This window comes from Bos taurus, chromosome 22 (genome assembly GCF_002263795.3).
Source record: "Bos taurus isolate L1 Dominette 01449 registration number 42190680 breed Hereford chromosome 22, ARS-UCD2.0, whole genome shotgun sequence".
NCBI classification, from domain to species: domain Eukaryota; kingdom Metazoa; phylum Chordata; class Mammalia; order Artiodactyla; family Bovidae; genus Bos; species Bos taurus.
The window spans coordinates 15,999,523-16,019,395 of record NC_037349.1 but is presented as its reverse complement, the minus strand read 5'-3'; the positions used below and the strand labels follow the sequence as shown (position 1 = coordinate 16,019,395).

The 19,873-nt window shown below is 46.8% G+C and overlaps 1 long non-coding RNA gene and 1 other non-coding gene across 3 annotated transcripts in view; both read right to left on the bottom strand.

Moving 5' to 3' along the window:
* Positions 1–488: 488 nt before the first annotated feature.
* Positions 489–19,873, bottom strand: part of LOC132343486 (uncharacterized) — a 143,741-nt gene continuing 124,356 nt past the window's right edge. For both annotated transcript variants that reach the window (XR_009492343.1, XR_009492344.1), the window contains one exon: positions 489–18,400. This is a non-coding gene — a long non-coding RNA (uncharacterized lncRNA). The remainder of the gene's footprint in view (positions 18,401–19,873) is intronic.
* MIR138-1 (microRNA mir-138-1) lies at positions 15,542–15,638 on the bottom strand. The gene has a single exon (NR_030863.1). It is a non-coding gene; the product is annotated as a microRNA mir-138-1 (primary transcript).

Sequence of the window (19,873 nt, the reverse complement as noted above, 5' to 3'; positions counted from 1 at the left end):
CTGGTGCTTCTCTTTCCTTGATGGATGCTCCAGGAGGTGGCAGGGTGTAGCGCCAAGGCCATGGTTCCCAGGCTGGCTGGGCTGGGTGACCTTGAGCAGGAGCTTCTTCCCTCTATCCCCTCATCTGGAAACTGAGTGGGCAGGGTTAGGCTGTCATTCATGTTTCTCTAGTCTTTTTTTTTTTTTTTAGTGTTGTTGAAAATTTGCGGGGAGGTATGTGGGCACTTGTATCTGCTGGAGGGATAATACATTGCAATAATCCATCTGGGAAGGCAATTTGGTAGTATTTCAAATGCTTCAAAGAAACTACATATCCAAGATGATTTCTTGTGACATGTTCTTAGGAGCAGACCAGCTGGGCCGCATCTTAGCTACAAGGGGAGACCTTAGTGTTGGTTTCTAATTCTATTTTTATAAATGTCAAAATGCCCAATGCCAAGGGATCAAACGAACAATGGTAGTCTAGCCAATGGAACACACAGACATGATTCTGCAAAGATCATTTAATGACTTGGTAAGATTTTTCATCATATCAAATGAAAAGGGGAATTACAGAACAGCACACAGTATGATTTCATCTGTTAAAAAAAATAAAGATCTGAAAGGATAATTACAAAGGTTAACAATAGTGGGATACACAGTGATTGCTTCTGTATGATGGGATTGGAGAGGTGTTTTAAAATCTTTATTTTCTAAAGTAATATGTATTCATTGCTTTTATTATAAGAAAACCCACAGAAACAGTTCTATTAAAATAATTTACATAGTTCTGACAGATACTTCTGGCTAAGTCTATAGCTATTACTGACTCACTGCTCCCTTGCTGTCTCAGCTTTCCCACTCTGTATCTGAATTCTCATCTTTCTAGGGTGGGTAGGGAGGCCAGCTGATAGAGTTGTGGCCATTGAGATGTATGTGGAAGTCTGCTGGGTGATGGTGGAGGTTTCTAGAGAGGTTATGTCTCTTGATGAAAAGAAGGGGATAGTATTGGCTCTTCTACTTCCCTTTTCCTCTTCCCAGAAGGTGGAGGTAATGCCTTGAACAGCAGCAGCCCTCTTGTGACGGTGAAGTGATAAGGATGATAAAGCAGAGGGGCTCCAATAGCCTGGGCTTTTGATGGCATTGTTGAGTTATTTCATCCTCCTGGATTCACCTTTCAGGCTTCGTGTTAAGGGTGATAATTCTGATATAACAGTTCTGATTAGGCAGGTTATGAATGCTGTTAGCTGCAAGCAACAAAGTTTAGGTCTTTCCTTTAGGTCCTAAGTCACTCCTACCACACCACACTGATTCCATGGAAACAGGGGTGTCTTCACCAAGACACTTTCTTCCAAAGATGGTGATGCCATCTGTTTGGCATTAGTGTCTCAATTTGTTTGGTGACTCTGGGAGGAGAGGGGCACTGAATGTCTCCTGAAGGATCAGAAATGCAGTAAGCATGCCCCCCAGCCAGAGCAAAGCAGGGCACGGCATGGGCAAGTGTGTCAGCTGTCCCTCAAAATACCTACTATGTGCCGAGTCCTGGGTTTCTGAAGCTTATTGTCTAATGGAGAAATAGGATATGGCAAAGCCATAGTTAATTATTTGCTGAATTGTTTTGAAGTACAGGGTGCCGTGCAAGTAACGGGGATCCTGACCTAGTCCAGAGCTCAGAGAAGGCGGCCTAGAAGCTGTTTTGTGTGTCCTTCAGCTCCACAAGGATGAATGCCTCCCAAATGCCTGGGCTTGTTTCTGATGGCCTCTGGTCACAGTGCCCCAGGGAAGGCCTTCTTCTCTGGGACAAGAGCCCTCACCTGTGGGCTTCTGAGCTTTCAGCTCCCCAGAGCTTGAGTGACGTGAACACACCTTAGCGGAGGCCACCCCTGGAACCATACTCATGCAGGATGGGCTGGCCAAGCTGGGCCGAGAAGGGCCTGTCTACAAAGATGGGGTCCATGGTCTCTCTTTCAACAAACATGTATTGACACCGACTGTATGCCAAGTGCTGTTGGATACACCAGTGATCATAGGAGTCAGTTATGCCAGCCCTTGGGTCTGGAGGAAGATCAGATCACAGGTAAATAACATGAGTCTAAAGGTGACCTGTGCTGCGTGCGATGGCAAGACAGGGCAGGGTCCGGAGATGGGAGGGAGGGGTGTGCTGTCGATGGCAGCATGCGGTCCGCTGGACGGTCAGGGGGCTGTCACTGGGGGAGGAGGGGCGTGGTGACACCTGAGGGGATGCTCGTGAAGGCCCTGGGGGAGGCAGTGTGGGAACAGCAGGCCAAGGGGTGGATCCCACGTGGCCACGGGCGGTGGAGGCCAGAGCCCTGTGACCTGACTGGTGTTTTAAAAGGACTGCAGGTCAGCCTTTGCCTCTTCAATTTATGGAGTCAGACAGCAAGAGGGTCAAGGGTGGGGGGCCCTGGCAACCCTCCAGGTGGTGAGCTGCGTCAGTGGCTGTGGTCTCGGCCCCTGTGCCCGCCAAGGAAGCTTATCAGTGAAGCGTTTACCTTCATCTTGTTGTATCTTTTAATGTGTATGGCTTTGGTAATCATAAAAAAGTATTCAGATTACTTCTAAAGAAGTGGTTCTCTCTGGGGACAGAATGATAAGGGCCTTCCACAGTCTTCCATATGTGTCTGTGCTCCTCTTGATTTTTGAGCGATTTGGTTCTGCAACAGTGTATTTTTTTTCCCTCCTGTTTTGTTCTGTGGCTCTAAACACTGAGGGGCATTCCTGGAAGCATTGTACAAAAAGAAATGGTAAAAAAAAAAAAAAAAAGTGAATGGATTGTGTTTCACAGTTGTAAAGTCACACACCCACACACCCCTCTTCCTCCACTTAAGTCAGGCCTCAAGGGAACAGCCTTGGAGGTTCACTCCAGGAGGGCATGGCTTTTCCCCCTCATTTCCAGTGCTTTCTCTGCCCGAGCTCCAGAGTTTCAAGCAGAAGACACGTAAGCAGTCTTGAAGGCACTCGGTCACATAGTGTTAGGCTGCTGGCAGGTGTGTGTGTGTGTGGAGCAGGGGGAGGGCGCTGCCCAGGAAGGAAGGATGAAGCCCCTCAGCAGGGTTGGCAGCAGACATTTGGGGGCCTGATACCTCACCAGCCGTGAGGCCTTGAGCAAGTGTCTCGACCTTTCTGAGCTGGTTCTTCACCTAAGAGATGGGGATGACGACACTGCTTCCCTCCCCAGAGAGGCTCCGAGCCTCAGTGAGATGACCCCGTCCAAGGGCCGGGATGCAGGAAATAGCAGCAGGGGAGTGGGGTCACTGTGTTGGTTCTGGAGCATAGCGACCTGTGGCTCTGGAAACTGAGCTCCATGCTGTGTGGCCTAAGCCCGGTTACTTGACCTGTCTGGGCCTCTGCTTCGTCAAGTGGAAAATGGAGTTGCAATGGGACAAGGCCAGGTGGAGGTCTTTCCACAGTCACAGGCACCCCCCGAAGCCATGACGGCAGCCCCTCTGCTCCTCTCGGTGCCCACCCCAACTCCCGATTTCATTCACCTGAGATGTGACTGATGGGCCACTAGGAGGCGCCCACCTGCTCTGCTAAGATGGCAGAGCATCCCGGACCTGAAGGAGCTCCCAGCTGTCACGTTTCTTAGCTCTCCTTGCTTCTGGACTCTGTGCTACCCATTAGAAATCAGAAGCAGTGCCCCAGTATACCAGAATCTGGAGAGAATTAGGCTCTCTTACTTATTTTGATCCATTTTTCTACCAAAACTCTTTTCTGCTATGCCTTAAGAAGAATTAATCTTTATTGGAGTATAGTTGATTTACAGTGTGTTAGTTTCTGCTGTACAGCAAAGTACATCAGTCATACATATATTCACTCTTTAGATTCTTTTCCCAGATAGGTCATTACAGAGAACTGAGTAGAGTTCCCTATGCTCTACAATAGGTTCTTATTACCTATTTTTTGTGTGTCAGGACTTCCCTTGTGGCTCAGACAGTAAAGCGTCTGCCTACAATGCAGGAGACCCGGGTTCAATCCCTGGGTCGGGAAGATCCTCTGGAGAAGGAAATGGCAACCCACTCTGGTACTCTTGCCTGGAAAATCCCATGGATGGAGGAGCGTGGTAGGCTACAGTCCATGAGATCGCAAAGAGTAGGACACAACTGAGCGACTTCACTTGGTGTATATGTCAGTCCCAATCTCCCAATTTATCCCTCCTCCACTTATCCCCTGGTAACCGTAAGTTTGTTTTCTATATCCGTGACTCTACTTCTGTTTTGTAAGTTCATTTATAGCCCCCCTTAAAAAAAAAAAAAAAAAGATTCCACATATAAGTGATAATACGTATTTGTCTCACATCTCTCAGTATGACAAACTTTCAGTCTATCCATGTTTCTACAAATGGCATTTGTTCCTTTTTATGGCTGAGGAATCTTCCATTGTATGTGTGCACCACATCTTCTTTCTCCTTTCCTCTGTTGATGGACATTTAGGTGGTTTCGCGTCCTCGCTACTTGTAAACGGTGCCGTTACAGCCTTGGGGTGGACTGCTGTGCCTTTTAAAATAGCAATTTCAAACTCTTTGGCCTCTGTGAGGTTCTTTGAGTTTAAGGGACAGAGTGAATGAGGGAATGAATGTTTATTGCCTCTCTTCTCTTTAAAAACCCATCAACCATCACTATGGTGAAAACCTTCCACTTCACCTCTGTGAGGTCCTGAACTCTTCCTAAAATTTCAGCAACATCTGTGTATAGAGTTTTCCCTGCAGCCTCACTGCTGTAGGTAAGATACGATACATGGGAGTTCTTGCTTTGTGGCAGCACAGCGAATACGTTACTATTAATATATGTGTAGCTATATAGTGAGGAAAAGCCACTACCCCGGGGTATCATTTTCAACAAAGGGCTGAATGTCCTTGGCTGTGGCTTACACAAGGCATGCATAAACCCCCACCCGTGGGACCTAAGTAAACGTCTAGTCATGACTCCAAGTGAGGTGAACCAGGAAAATCTCCCCTCCCTCCATCATCAAAAAAGAAACCCACCTCAAGGTAAATAACAAAATTTTTCAAGTTCAAGTGAAATGACTGTCCAGTGTTCATCTTTATGGTGTTATGTTTTAGAGTCAAGAGTTTCCCCAAGTTAACTGCCAAATCCTAAAGGGCTTCTGATTACTCAGACTGACCCCGGGTGCTCTGAGCTGGCATGGCTGACTTTCCTGGTCCCCAAGTGTTCATTACAGAGGTGGCCAATCAAAGGCAGGTCTGCGTGTGGGTCTGGGGGAAGGTTTCTTAACCTCTCCTTGCCTGTGGTTCCTCTTCATAAATGGGCTTGTTGTGAGCTCTGATGAAAGGCATCTAAAGCCCTGAAAATGTGCCTTGTACTCTGTTAATAATTCAGTCACTAAGAAATGAACATCTAAACCTTTAAATTGGTGGAAACTTTTACCTTCCAGTGTCCCTGCTGTGAGGGATAAAAGGATGTTCTGGGGATGTTTGTTTAGGTGAGGAAAGGAAGGGTCAGGTTTCCACAGCGTAGAACACCAGGAGATTTACTTTAAAAATTCAAAAAAGTAGGTTTAAGAAAAATTATTATTCAACTACAGTGTGGACTTAAAAAAATATTCACAACCTTAAAGTTGAGAGTTATGTTTTCTTTGGCGGGAATTTTTAGGATTTCGAGCCCAGGAGACAGCCTCTAAAGTAATCCTGAGAGAACTGCTCCAAGGAGGCGATGAGGGGGAGCTACATTACACAGAATTTTTCAACAAAGGGCAAGTAGTCAGAACAAGATGATTGTTAATTAAAGAAAACCAGATATCTCAAGATCAGGAATTTAGCACTTTGCTCTGTATGGAAAGAGGCAAGGAGAAATCATTCCTTTGATATGTACCTCTCCTGTCTGGGGCCAGTATGCAGTTTCCCCATTCTGAGTTTCCTCAGGGCTCACTGTAGGGAGTGGCTGCAGGCCGGCAGCTAGATGGCAGGTGGTCTTGTCTTTCCTGAGTTTCTCAGGCTCGTGTTGCAGGACTGGAGTCGCTGATGACGTGTTTACTGATATGGCCAGAAATATTCTATTTCTCAGATCCTTCTCTTGAACCAGAATTTGACCAATATCTGGGAGATATTTTATGACCAATTATTATCCCAGGGCACAGGGAGGCTCATCCCAGATCAGGCGAAGTTCCTGTGCCACTCCAGGTGCAAAGTTCCAGATTAGGCCCTGTTGATAAGGAAAGGTTCTTTGGATCTTCTGTCTTAGTCAGATCCAGGAAATGTTTTTCCTTGTTGCCTATTCTCATACCTAGAATCACACTGTTATAAGAGTCATAAATATGATCAAATTCCTCAAGATGTTTCAGTTCAGTTCAGTCGCTCAGTCATGTCCGACTCTTTGCGACCCCGTGAATCGCAGCACGCCAGGCCTCCCTGTCCATCACCGACTCCCGGAGTTCACTCAGACTCACGTCCATTGAGTCAGTGATGCCATCCAGCCATCTCATCCTCTGTTGTCCCCTTCTCCTCCTGCCCCCAATCCCTCCCAGCATCAGAGTCTTTTCCAATGAGTCAACTCTTCGCATGAGGTGGTCAAAGTACTGGAGTTTCAGCTTTAGTATCATTCCTTCCAAAGAAATCCCAGGGCTGATCTCCTTGCAGTCCAAGGGACTCTCAAGATGTGTGGCCATCATCAGTTTTGTTGGAGTCCTGGTTGTACACTGGGCACTGTAAAAGACAACAATCTCACAAAATAGACATGATATATAAATAATACAGCTAGTACCGTTGACAAAAGTCATAGTTAAAAGTCCTATTCACCATTCAGTCCTATGTAACCAACTCCTGTTCATCTGGAGGAAGGAATCAGACATATTCCATTCGTTTTGTCACTTGTTACCCAGTTAGTTCAGTGGCATCTAAAGCTATCAGAAATTTTTGTTTTAAAAAGTTCTTTTTATGAGTCTTCTTGAAAATCTTCATTTTGTAAAAGCATCAGTGTAAAATAATTATTGTCTACAAAGGACAAAGCTTAAAATACTGTGGTTAAAGATTTAAGTACAATGCAATTACCAGGAAACTTGGATATTTTTGTGATATAACATTTTAGGATAATAACTAGAATTATGATTAATAACATTATATCAGGACATATCAGAGGGCAGGGATTCCATATAAATTTTGGAATATATTAATGACATTTATCCATGCTATAACCTAAGGTTATAACCTTATAAGACTATAACCCTATAGTCTTAGGTTCTAGGACTATAACCTAAGGTTCATCTTCAGTTACTTGACAATACTTCTGAAGTAATTTAACATACCAAATAAACTTAGTTTAATATTCCTCTCCAAGATCATTCAGAGATGTTCCTTTGAAGTATCTCAGAGTCAACTGGAAGCTAAAAGAATTTTAGTTAAGAGTTTGATAAAAAATATCAAAGAGGTTTAAAATGCAACCAAACTTACACAACAGGAAAACAAATATGAATCACTTGTGTGTGCACTAAGTTGCTTCAGTTGTGTCCGACTCTTTGCGACCCCACGGACTGTAGCCCGCCAGGCTCCTCTGTCCATGGGATTTTTCTCCAGGCAAGAGTACTGGAGTGGGTTGCCATGCCCTCCAGGGGATCTTCCCACAGGGATAGAACCTGAATCTCTTACCTCTCCTGCAGGCACAGAAACTCACACCGTATGTTACCAAAGAGGAGCGCTTCTAACAGAGAGAGAAATCAAATTCCAGTCTTGCATTAGTTTACTTAACAAGATCCATTTACTTAGTTAACTTCAATCTAAATTTAGTTAATCCTAACCATGCATAAAACTTGTTTCTCAGGTTTCTTTTCCACAATTTTTCTTCAGTTTCTCAGGTTTCTTTTCCACAATTTTTCTTCAGTTTTTGTATCTGTATCAGCCTGTCCCTTATATTTTTTCTTCCACATAAAACCAACCAACTTATTTTCCTCAATAAAATATAATTCCATTCCTCATACCTTCTTTACTGAAAACACATTCTATTTCCTACTCAATATTGAAATGTTTCTATAGTATTCCTAGTAGTTTTAATTACATGTTTAAATTAGAATCCTCAACTTTGTTTTGAAAAACAAGTCTATAAATTTATTCATGACTATTAGGCACTGTGGGATTCTAGTTAAAAATGGATATATCACCATAGTATAAACTAAAAATGCCTACAGGCATTATTTTTCTAGAGTAATTCAAATTAGTAGCTTCCATCTAGAAATATCACATAAGGTGTCTACATGGTAAACTGTCAGTGATTAGGGTTTTTCAATAGCTATTTAGAAAATTTTTAATTGGAGGGTAAATTACAGTATTGTGATCGTTTCTGCCGTACATCAATATCAATCAGCCATAGGTATACATATGTCCCCTCCCCATCCCACCCCTCGAGGTGGTCGCAGAGCACTGGCCTTGAGTTCCCGTGTCATATAGCAAATTCACACTGGCTGTCTACTTTACATTTGGTAACGTATATGTTTCAATGCTGCTCTCTCAAATCGGCCTACCTTGTCTCTCAACTGTGCCCAAAAGTCTGTTCTCTGTGTCTGCATCGCCCCTGCTGCCCTGTAGGCAGGTTCATCAGCACCATCTTTCTGGCTTCCATATATATGTGTTAATATACTATATTTGTCCTTCTGACTTATTTCACTCTGTGTAATAGTAGGCTCTAGGTCCTTCCACCTCATTAGAGCTGACTCAAATGCATTCTTTTTATAGCTGAGTAATATTCCATTGTGTATATGAACTACAACTAGAATCCTCAACGCTTCAAAACCCTAATTTCTAGTAAAAGCTAAGACGTAAGCAATATGAACTGTCTTTTACATTAGTATTTTGTATACTGGTGAACATAAATATCAGTAATACTTTCTAAAAACATTTGTTTTCTAACAGAGCATTTCAGGTAGCACTAAATATTTTCATTAATAGTTCTAAATACCTTTAGTTTTTCTATTTAGTAACTTATGACTCAGTATCTAATTTCTTTTTGGAAATTAGCTAGTCAATAAACTTCCATCACTTAAATTAGCACAGGTTTAGTACTGTAAGTTACCAATATCTGTAAAGATCATTTTAAGTAGGCATTTCTAAAATATTTTTAAAGAGTTTACCCAAAAGCTCATCAAGTCTCATGCTACTGCTACTGCTAAGTCACTTCAGTCGTGTCCGACTCTGTGCAACCCCACAGACGGCAGCCCACCAGGCTCCCCAATCCCTGGGAATTCTCCAGGCAAGAACACTGGAGTGGGTTGCCATTTCCTTGTCCAATGCATGAAAGTGAAAAGTGAAAGTGAAGTCACTCAGTTGTGTCCGACTATTAGCGACCCCATGGACTGCAGCTCACCAGGCTCCTCTGTCCATGGGATTTTCCAGGCAAGAGTACTGGAGTGGGGTGCCATTGCCTTCTCTGATCAAGTCTCATAGTATCAAGTTATTTTCCTTGCAATAGATAGAATAGGGTTTTATTTAACTTCTGTTAAACCTAGGCTTCCTTGATGGTAAAGAAACCACCTGCTAATACAGGAGACATGGGTTTGATCCCTGGGTCAGGAACATCCCTTGGAGAAGGGAATGGCAACCCACTCCAGTATTCTTGCCTAGAGAATTCAATTCCATGGGCAGAGGAGCCTGGCAGGCTACAATCCATTGGATCGCAGAGTCAGACACAATTGAGCAACTAACTTTCACTTTTCAACCCTAAGTACATTATTATACTTAATACTGGTGACTCTAAAGAAGTGTCTATATTATCTAGATCAATAAACCTAAATTTTAATACTAGGTTTCAACTTAACATTGAATACTTCCTAGTTCATGTGAACCTGGAGGTCATTTTGGCCAGTTTCTTTAATTTGTAAGCACTCTTTAAAAATTTAATTTTGATAAGATTATCCACAAGTAGAGATATCTCATATGTATAATGTGTTCACAGACATAAACAGGCAAAACTAGACATCTCACGGATTTGTTAGGAGAAGCACACAGACTGAAACTGCCCACCCTGGCCAGGCACCACTGTAACCATTTACATGAGTTGTTCTACGACAGGAGGGCCTGGTAAGGAACACGGAACTAATAAGCCACCACCAACCAGAAGAGTTCAGGAAAGGTCAAAAGGAGACACCATATGTCTGACCACCTCCCAGAATCCTCCTCTCTGGCATCCATCTTGGCTGAACAAGCCATGCACCACCAGGAAGGGCTCTGAGTTAGAATGATTAGCTAAAGACAACCCAGAAACTAATCCATCACCATAAACCCCGAGACTGCAGAGCAGTTCTGGGTTCCCTTACCCGACTGCTCTCCACCCGGGTGCCCTTTCCCAATAAAATCTCTTGCTTTGTCAGCACGCGTCTCCTCGGACAATTCATTTGTCCGAGTGTTAGACAAGAGCCCAGTTCTGGGCCTCAGAAGGGGTCCCCCATCCTGTAACAGATTCACTTTAAAAAAAATTATGAATCTGGTATTATAATATAAACTTACTAATTTATAAAGAACAGTTGGAATAGAACTGCTTGCTCAGATGACTAAAGCTTTACTACTTGTGAAGTCTGGCTGAGGGAGCATTCCCAGTGGTTTGAATTTTAAAGCTGCCACTTTGTCATTTTTTTTTCTCCTTGGTTTCAGGTCTTAACCGATTGAGCTAATTAGGCTCAGACTCAGGTCTTTGTGGCCTGTACTTGGTAATACATTCTGGTTTGTAGAGACTTGCACGATAAAGACAGTTGCTTTTAATTCCCTCAAAGAATAAGTCTGTCAGTGAAATAATACTAAAAGATTGATTTGTCCAACTATATGTTATGTATCAGTGAGAAGACAATTCCTGTAACAGTTTCTACCTTGCTGAAATAGTATCCAGACTTCCTTATGTGTTTTTCCTATTAACATTAATTATTCTAATGCCATCTGTAAGACTCATGGAGGGGGAAGCAAAAACCACAAACGGAGCTTCCCAAACCAGTGTTTCTTGTTTTAAACTGAAGTACTTGGGTTCACCATTAAATACATATTTTCCACCTCTGGTTTGTTTTTATAAGTACCAATAAAACAGCTACTTATAATGGGAGCTCTCTAGATTCCACCAATTTGTTAGTTTCTCCAATTTTAAAAGGATCCATCATTTGGCCATTAATAAAATATATATTAATAGTGATTCAAACCTGCAGGAGACTTCTCCACAAGAGTAGGGGAGGATGTAAGTAAAGCCTGGAGAGTTTACTTTCAAAAATAGTATAGCAGAGGGCAAAACACACACTCTGACATGCATAGAATGTCCTAGGACAATCAGGTAGAAGACAAGACACAGAGAAATGCAAGCTCCCCACTAGAAGGGCTTTGTTTAAAGTCAGAATTTGAAAAGATATTTTTATCAAGCCAGCTTTTTAACCTTGATTTAACTGTATGTAATAAAAGAGTCCCCACCCCCACCCCCCCATTTTTAGGGCAAGATTTTCTTTAATTTCCTATTAAGTAAGTACCTGTAAATTCTGTACATATATAAACCTGGCTGAGTTCAGGTGAAGAAGAATCTGCTCCGGTCACTTCATCAGTCTGGACTTAAAAATATTGACAACCTAAAAGTTGAGAGTTATGTTTTATTTGGTGGGAATTTTTAGGACTTTAAGCACAGGAGACAGCATCTCAAGTAACACTGAGAGAACTGCACTGAGGTGGCCGGTGGGGGAAGCCAGGTTATATAGAAGTTATGCAAAAAAACGCCAAAAGCTGATTGTTATTTAAAGAAAACCAGATACCCCAGGTTAAGGAATTTAGCACTTTTCTATGTATGGGGAGATGCAAGGTCTGGGCTCACTGAAAGCATGCCTTTGATATGTGCCTCATCTATCTGGGGCCAGTATCCTACAGTTTTAACATCCTGAGTTTCCTCAGGCTCACCAGCTCACATGGAGGGCTGGAATCGTTGATAACTATGACATCCTTGTGAACTGATATGTCAAGAACTATTCCACTTCTCACAGTAAGTGCCCTCGGCTTCTCACACTGCCTTGAATGGACCGCGTGGGTTTTCCACAACCTTGCCCCTTTTACATGTGGTAACGAAAGGGTTTCCCCTACGTTTTACGTATTTCAGTGGTTCTCAAACTTGAGGCACTTGAGAATCTCCTGGAGGGCTTATTAACACCTAGGTTGCAGGGTCTCCCCTCAGGGTTTCTGATTCAGCAGGGCTGTGGGGACGTGGAGAGGATGTATGTGTCTAACAAGTTCCCAGGCGCTGCTGACCTCTGAAGGTAAACCCCACTTTGAGAACCATGGCTCAATCTGACATTAAATACTTCCTCAGGAAACTTCTTTCTAAACCCTGCTGTTCCCAGAAGCGCTGACCTCTGAAGGTAACTGTGCAAACCTCGAATGAATTCACCAGCTTAACAACAAAATTAAGTAGAGCTTCCTCTGGTTCTTAAGCAGTTTTCTCTCTCTGGACTTGACCCTATTTTATATTTCATTAGGTTTTTAATCAGGTTTCATTATGAAGTACTTTAAACAAGGTTGGAATTTAACCTTTTAGAAACGTACAAACAGGAAGACGACTTGCCTGGTCTGCCGGGTTTCAGAGACCAGAGAGGAGGGAGTGGGCTTTGCTGGGTACCTGGGAGCAAGCCCTGGGGACCTTCATGTCCAGCCTTGTCCTCCTGTTTTAAAGTATAGGTGATTTACAATATTGTGTTAATTTCTGCTGTGCAGCAGACTGACTCAGTTATATATATGCACACACATAAATACATGTTCTTTTTCATATTCTTTTCCATAATGGTTTATCAGGGGATATTGAGTTCCCTGTGCTGTACAGTAAGACCTTGTTCATCCATTCTATATATACTTGCTTGCATCTGCTAACCCCACACTCCCACTCCATCACCCCTCTCCCACCATCTCCCCCTTGGCAACCCGAGTCTGTTCTCTCTGTGAGTCTGTTTCATAGATAGGTTCCGTTGTGTCCAATTTTAGATTCTACATACCAGCGACAGCACATTTGTCTTTGTCTGACTTCACTTAGTACGATCATCTCTAGGCCCATCCATGTTGCTGCAAATGGCGTTGTTTCATCCTTGGCTGAGTAATACTCCATTGTATGTACGTACCACAGCTTTTTCATTGTTGATGGACATTGAGGCTGCTTCCATGTCTTGGCTCTGGTAAACAGTGCTGCAGTGAACACTGGGGTGCATGTTATCTTTTCAGCTAGATATACGCCCAGGAGTGGGATTGCTGAATCATAGAGAAACTCTATTTTTAGCTTTTTTGGAGGAACCTCCATACTGCTTTCCATAGTGGCTTCACCAATTTACATTCCCACCAACAGTGAAGGCGGGTTCCAGCTCTGTCCCCTGTGGCTTCTCAGCAGCAGAGTAGTAGGTCAGGGTGGCGCCAACTACTAACAGTAGGGATGGAGTGGCCTCACTTCTTACCTGATAGGCGGCTACACGATCTGCCACTTGGAGGTAACTGATGATGCAAAGGGCTCAGGGCAGTGTGTGCCCCGGTTTCTATTAAGTGCTTGCTGCTATTACTATAGCGTCACTGGAAGGAAACAAGGACCCAAAGCTCCAATGAGCAAGAGAGCCATTTGACTTTGAAGGACACTCAAGAGCACAGACTGAACAAATTCATTACTGAGTCGCTACTCAGTGCCAGACACTGAACTCAGTTGAGGGTCCCTGCCCACAGGAAGCATCCAGCCATCGGGGAGGATTACATTCAGCAAAGATTCCCACCCGTGAAGGCATCATGACAAAATGGGACGAGTGTTCTGCAGGGGCAGAATTCAGCTTGCTCTGAACATCAGCTGTCTCACGTGGCCTCCTGGGTTGGGGAGTCAATGCTGGCTGAAATCTGGAGGACAGGAAGTTGCCAATCGGGGGAGTATACTGGGGGTATTCAGACAGGGCTAAGCTGTGCAAACGCCCTGGGCAGGAGGGAGCTTGAGGGTGTGAGGGTCTGGAAAGGGGTCTTGGGGCAGGGGTGCTGGAGGGAGGAAGGGCATGAATGGAGAGGTGGTTGGGGTGGGGGAAAGGCCACTTGGGGGGCCAGTGCTGTTAAGGTGAGGCCAACTCCCTGAGCAGTTTTAAGGCAGGGAGTGGAGGGGTTCCCACGATACAGGCACGTGTTTGGAAAAGACCATTCTGGCTGGAACAAGAAGACATGAGGTTGGAATGGAAGCGGGAGAGGATGTGGGGCGACCAACAGGAGCTGGTCGTGTTAACACCAGTCCCTGAGCTGAGGCTGGGCTCCAGGCCCCAGGACTGTGATGCAGCAGGCGTGTGGGGGCCACCTTCCCAGCATGCTGATGCCACCACCGTGGACCACACCCTGAATGGTGCCTACTTGGACACTGGTGGTAGAAGGAGAACAGGTTAGTAGACAGATTCTTAGAGACATGCTGTTTATATGCTTCAAGAAAAAGGCGGGGGAGGCCTTTCTGGGAAAAACTGGGGCTCTTCACTCTAAAGATACTTGTCCCCAAGCATAACACAGTACAAGCTTCAGAGATGCCTGAGCGGTTTGGGGGTCAAGGACAGAACTTCACAGAAGCTTCAAGGGCCGTGATTAACCCAGGCTCTGGGTAACCTCGTTCTGCACCGGATGTGTTTTTATCCCTCCCTGTGGCTTCCTTGGGGACAGCAGCAAGCACTGAGGTGACACAGACGGAAGCCTGGGTTCATCGCACCAGCCCTGGATCTTGCTTTGTCCCATAGAAAACCAAAGAGGTGGACATCCTCCTTTTTGCTTAGTGCTTCAGAAAGCATGCTAGTCAACCAGCTGCTCTGCTTTAAACTCCTCCTTGGCTCTAAGAAACAGCGGTGTCATACAGAAGATTTCACTTAGGTACTCAAACATAACCACACTCCAACTCGGGAGGCCTCTGTCAGTACCCCTCTCCCCCTGCCCGCTGCCAGGTCCCTGGCTGTGGGGTCCTGGGGAAAGGAAGCCCACCTGTCAGCACAGCTGACTGATCACATTACCCAGGATGGGAGTGTGTGACACACCGATGGCCTGGAAGGGCCCTCTTAAGGCTCGTCCCGCGTGGGGACACGTTCTGACATGGGCATGTGTTCTCAAGGGCACCCAGGACCATCTAGGATAGATGTGTCCCCGGTCTGTGTGGGCCTTGGCCCTCCTCTCCCCAGGACTGTCCCCAGAGCCACCATCCTGTCACTAGGGCCTCCCTTCCCTCCACTCTGCGAGGTCAGAGCGGTCACCATCACGTATTAAAATCTTGGCCCGGCTCACAGCTGTGTTCTTAGCACCAGGAGGAATGGGCCGGTCGGTGCTGCTCAACCCTCCCGAGGTCATAACCCCGTTCTCACCGTGGGAAGCTGGTGGCTCCATTTTCTCTGCAGGAAGCCAATGCTGGTGGGAGTGCCTTTCACTTCCAAGTGGAGCTGTCTGCGCCTGGGGAGAAACCGCCTCAGGGCTCCTGTGTTTGCGGTGGTGTCTGCACAGCGTGAGGTGTCAACCGGAAAGCCGCCTGCTGCGGTTCTGGGGGGCTTGGCGGTGCCCCAGCGATGGCCATCGGCCGAGGTGGAGGCTGCATGGGGGCTGGAGCTGGGAGCGCTGCCTGGGGTGGGGTGTGACCCTGGTGTTGTGAAGTAGCCGTTCTCTGATTGGCGACGGCCTGATTCACAACACCAGCTGCCCCACCGCACCGTGCCAGCCGACGGACCTCCGTGCTGCCTCTGGAGTGCGTAGGGAGCAGAGAGCAGCCAGGGGTTAGAAGCAGAATGCCAGCAGAGTCGGCCTTTCATCTCCCCCTCTGTCTACACCCTGTTGACTTCGTTTATATTTTGAATTCTGTTTAAAATTTTTTTATTGATGTATAACTGCTTTATGATGCTGTCAGTTTCTGCGGTACAACAACGTGAATCCGCTTTATGTTCACATCTGTCTCCTCCCTCTCTCAGCCCGCCCCACCTCCGCTCATCACAGAGCACGGAGCTGTGCTCCCTGTTACACAGCAGCGCCCCCTCGCGATCAGTTTCACACGTGGGGGCGCATATATGTCAGCGCTCCTCTCCCAACTTGGTCCACTGCCCTCCCCATCCCGTGCCCACATGTCTGCTCTCTACGTCTGGGTCTCTGTCCTGCCCTGCAAATAGGTTCGTCTATACCATTTTTCTGGATTCCATATATATGCGTTAATATGCTATGCTTGTTTCCCTCTTTGACTTCCTTCACTCTGTATGACAGACTCTAGGTCCATCCATTTATCTGCTGTTCTGACTTCTCAAACATGCCACCCAAGCTGCTTCCTCCTCCTGGAATGCCTCATTCTCTATTTCACATAGTTTAACACCAACTTCTCTTTCGGCTTTCCAATCCAACATGACTTCCCGGACACCGTCCCCCCGCCCAGACCCAACTCTGCTGTCACGTGCTTTCCAGGCCTCTGGGCCTCTTCCTGAAGGTTCTTACCACACAGTGTGCGGCGAGCTGTTGCCACTCGATTCCAGCCTCCCTCTCGGGTCCCAAGCCTTCGCCATGTAGGGGATGCTTGATAAATACTGGCTGAGTGAATGTATCATTCAAACTAAGACTTGCGTGGTCCAACTCGTCTTTTCTAAGCGTTTGAAAACGGAAAAAGAAAGCTGGCACCCAGCGTCCTCAGGACGTGCACACAGCTGTTCTGTATGAACAGCTGACTGTCAGACCTCCTCACTCACCTCCCTGCCTCTCGGCTCTCGTGCCCTGATGCACAGCGACACCATGGGGATTCCTCCAGAGGGCCAGTTGGATCAGGATTAATCTCTCCAAGGCCCCCATCACGCCCACAAGTCGCAGATCCCATGGCTCCTCACTTCTGCACCTGCCCCTCCTCCCTCGTGGAGCTGGCGTCCCCCCAGTACACCCCGTGTGCCTGCCTCTGTGGCTCTGAACACCCTCCCCCATCTCGTGGGCTCCAGGGTCGTCCACTCTTCAGCCTGATCGTGGGGTCCCCTGCAGCCCAGTGCCACACAGCAGGACCTGCAGCTCGGCCACGCTCTTCCTGTGGAGGAAGTCCCCGCAATCTTAGAGGCAGAGACACAGCTTTGTCCTTAGTGTCTGCTCTGAGCCATCAGGATGGCCAACATCTTGCCACTGAAGGACATTTTCTCATCTCCACAGCCACCCTACATGGCCAGTCCAGCCCTCTACCCCTGCCGGCGCCCCACCTCCCACCTGGACAATGCTCCACGCATCGAACTCGTCCCTCGGTGGTTCACTCTACTGCAGCCTGAGTGACGCTTCTAAAAGATGACTCAGAGCCTGTCATTCTCCTGTTTGTCCCCTCCTTCCCTCCCCCTGTCCATCCAGAGTAAAATACAAGTCCAGCAGAAGCACACAGGTCCCGGTGGCCCTGCCCCGCCCACCTCCCTCTTGTCTGCTCATCTACGCAGCGTCTTTCCTTCAGATCTTGACACACTCAGCTAGAGCACGCAGCGCCTTCTGCAAGGGAAACAATCGGGCCTTTCCTGGGGACGGAGCCTTTTGTGAGCTCAAGAAAGTCCCTCTTTTCCTGGGCAGATGCAGATGCAGAACAGAGTATATGGGTGGCTACCTGCTGGGTGGCCTGGGCTGGACCCCAGCCACCACGTGCCCCAGAACAGGGGGCTGGCGCATCACAGATGCCCCTCCCTCTCTGCTCAGGGCCCGGTTACCTGCTGTTGCCTCTGAAGTGCCTCAGCCATGCCAGGGGCATTGATGAGCATGTTAACATTTCTGGTGTTCCAGAATTCTGCACCCATTTTAACCAAAGCTTTTTATCTCTTTATTTCCCACTCTGGCTTGTTTATATTACTTCTTCCTCTTCACTATTTGCTTGGCAAGGTCAAGCTAGCTAATTCTGGTGTGTGTGAGTGTGTGTGTGTATGTTTAACGTCACGTAATGATCACTTGGCGAAGGCAATTGGAAGGATGTGACATTTATCTAAGCTTTATAACATCAGAGGTCTCAAATCAACAAACCATTTTCCTGCCCCTTCCTTCTGGAAAAAGATGATGGCAATAGAAATAGGGTGTGTTTCCTCATCAACCAGCTCCCAGGGTGTCCATGGGTCAATGCAGATTTTCTCCAGCAGCTGACATCCCCCCAACCTGGCTGACTGGCTCAGGATGGGGAGGTGGGATTCAGGGCTCCCTCCCTCCCCACTTCCCAGCTTCTGCTGCAGTTGGTTTGAAAGTGAAGCCCAGGAATCCACCCCTACCCCCAGGGATTCTGATAATCCAGATTTGGGGACTGCTGCTCTAAATCTACGGCTCTGTGAAAAATGGAGATTTATATGAACCCTGGTGTGGTGATGAGAGTCTGATAGAGAGCATCTTCAGATGAAAATGAAATCTCACTCACGTGGCAGGTGCTGGCTGTATGGGGCCCCACTGGCCCTCTGCACAGGGTACCCTCGGCTGGCGTGGCCTCGCTTGGGCAGGAACATGGTGGGCCTGTGGGGTACAAGGAGTTAACATCCCTCATCAGTGATGCTTGGAAGCTGGTGGAAAAACTCCTGCTCTCTCGTCCCACCCAGGCTGGCAGAGGTCCCCAGCTGCCCACAGCAGTAACTTGGAGGGTAATTCCGTCTTTCTTGGTCCCCTCTCCTCTCACCTGCCTGGCCTCTTCCTGGCGCTGCCCCCCAACACTCAGCTATGCATTAGCGACAGTGTGAGTATCTAAGCGCGCCTGCATCTTGAAGGCCTGTATCTTCCTCGTTCCCACCACTGCTTTCAGCAGGACCAGGATGAGAGGCACGAGGCACTTGCTCTCAGGTGCTGATGCTGCCCTTGTATGGCCGGGACCAGGAGCACCTTCTGAAAATTTATGCCTTGGCCTGTCTTGCTTGCTCGCCCTGCTCTTGCCCTGACTTCCACACGATGCAAATCCACGCATCAGGCACAACCAACCATTCCGAGTAGGTATTTTGTCACGTGTGTTATACTTAATGATCGTTCATTGTTTTTCAGAGACAATCACCCTCTGAACGGAGGACCCTTTGGCATTCAAGCCCGGGGTACAAGGATCACTCTGCAGTCCGTGGGCGCCCATGCTGCCATGGGTATGTAAGAATGTACATTTGTTTATTCTAGGATGACAGCAAGCGTGAGCCTAAAGGCAGCCTGGGAAGCCTGCCTGGGTTAGCTGGTCTTGGTTGGGAGACTCCAGGTGGGCTTTAAAATAAAATATCCTGTTTCTGAGAGGACCCACAGGGCTGCCCAACCCAGCCTGGAGTTTATTAGCACAGTTAATATCGCATGCAAATAGATTTCCCCGCCTCGGTCATGCCAGTCCATTAATTCAGCCCCTTGTCTGCTACATCTTTATCCCTGGCAGGTTAATCCTGCCAAATGCCTTTGCTGTAGCACGTGTCACGCCGCGCCCACGGCCAACAATGCAGTTTTGCTAATCCTGTTGTATCAGCTTTGTGGCCCTGTCTGGTCAATCCGATGGTGCAAACTGCGCACAGAAGGGTTTTGTTTTGTTTTTTGCCAAGATCTTTCTCCTGCTCTGGCACCCCATACCCCTTCCTTCTCACTCTTTTTCCCCCTTAAATATGGTTTCAATTAAATAGTCTCAAAGTCAACCACAGTGTTTGGACAGCTGCCAATGCCAGTGCCTTTCAGACAAGGATGTCAAGGCTCTCAGCGGGCCTCCAAACTCTTTCCAGAAGCCTCACCCAGCTGGCAGCTGAATATGCTAAGTGGGAAGGGTTCAAACAGGAAAATCTGATAAAGATCCACCTTTTCCAAGGCCTTGAAGATGACTGAACGGAGGCTGTTGGTATCATACTCTTCCTCTCTGGTGCCACCACTTCAGTGTCCAGTGGGATCATTCACGTGAATTATTACAAAACGCGCATCCTTACCTGCAAACACCCATGCCAGGCGCGCACCTACCACAGGGAAGAGAAGCAACTCCAGGCC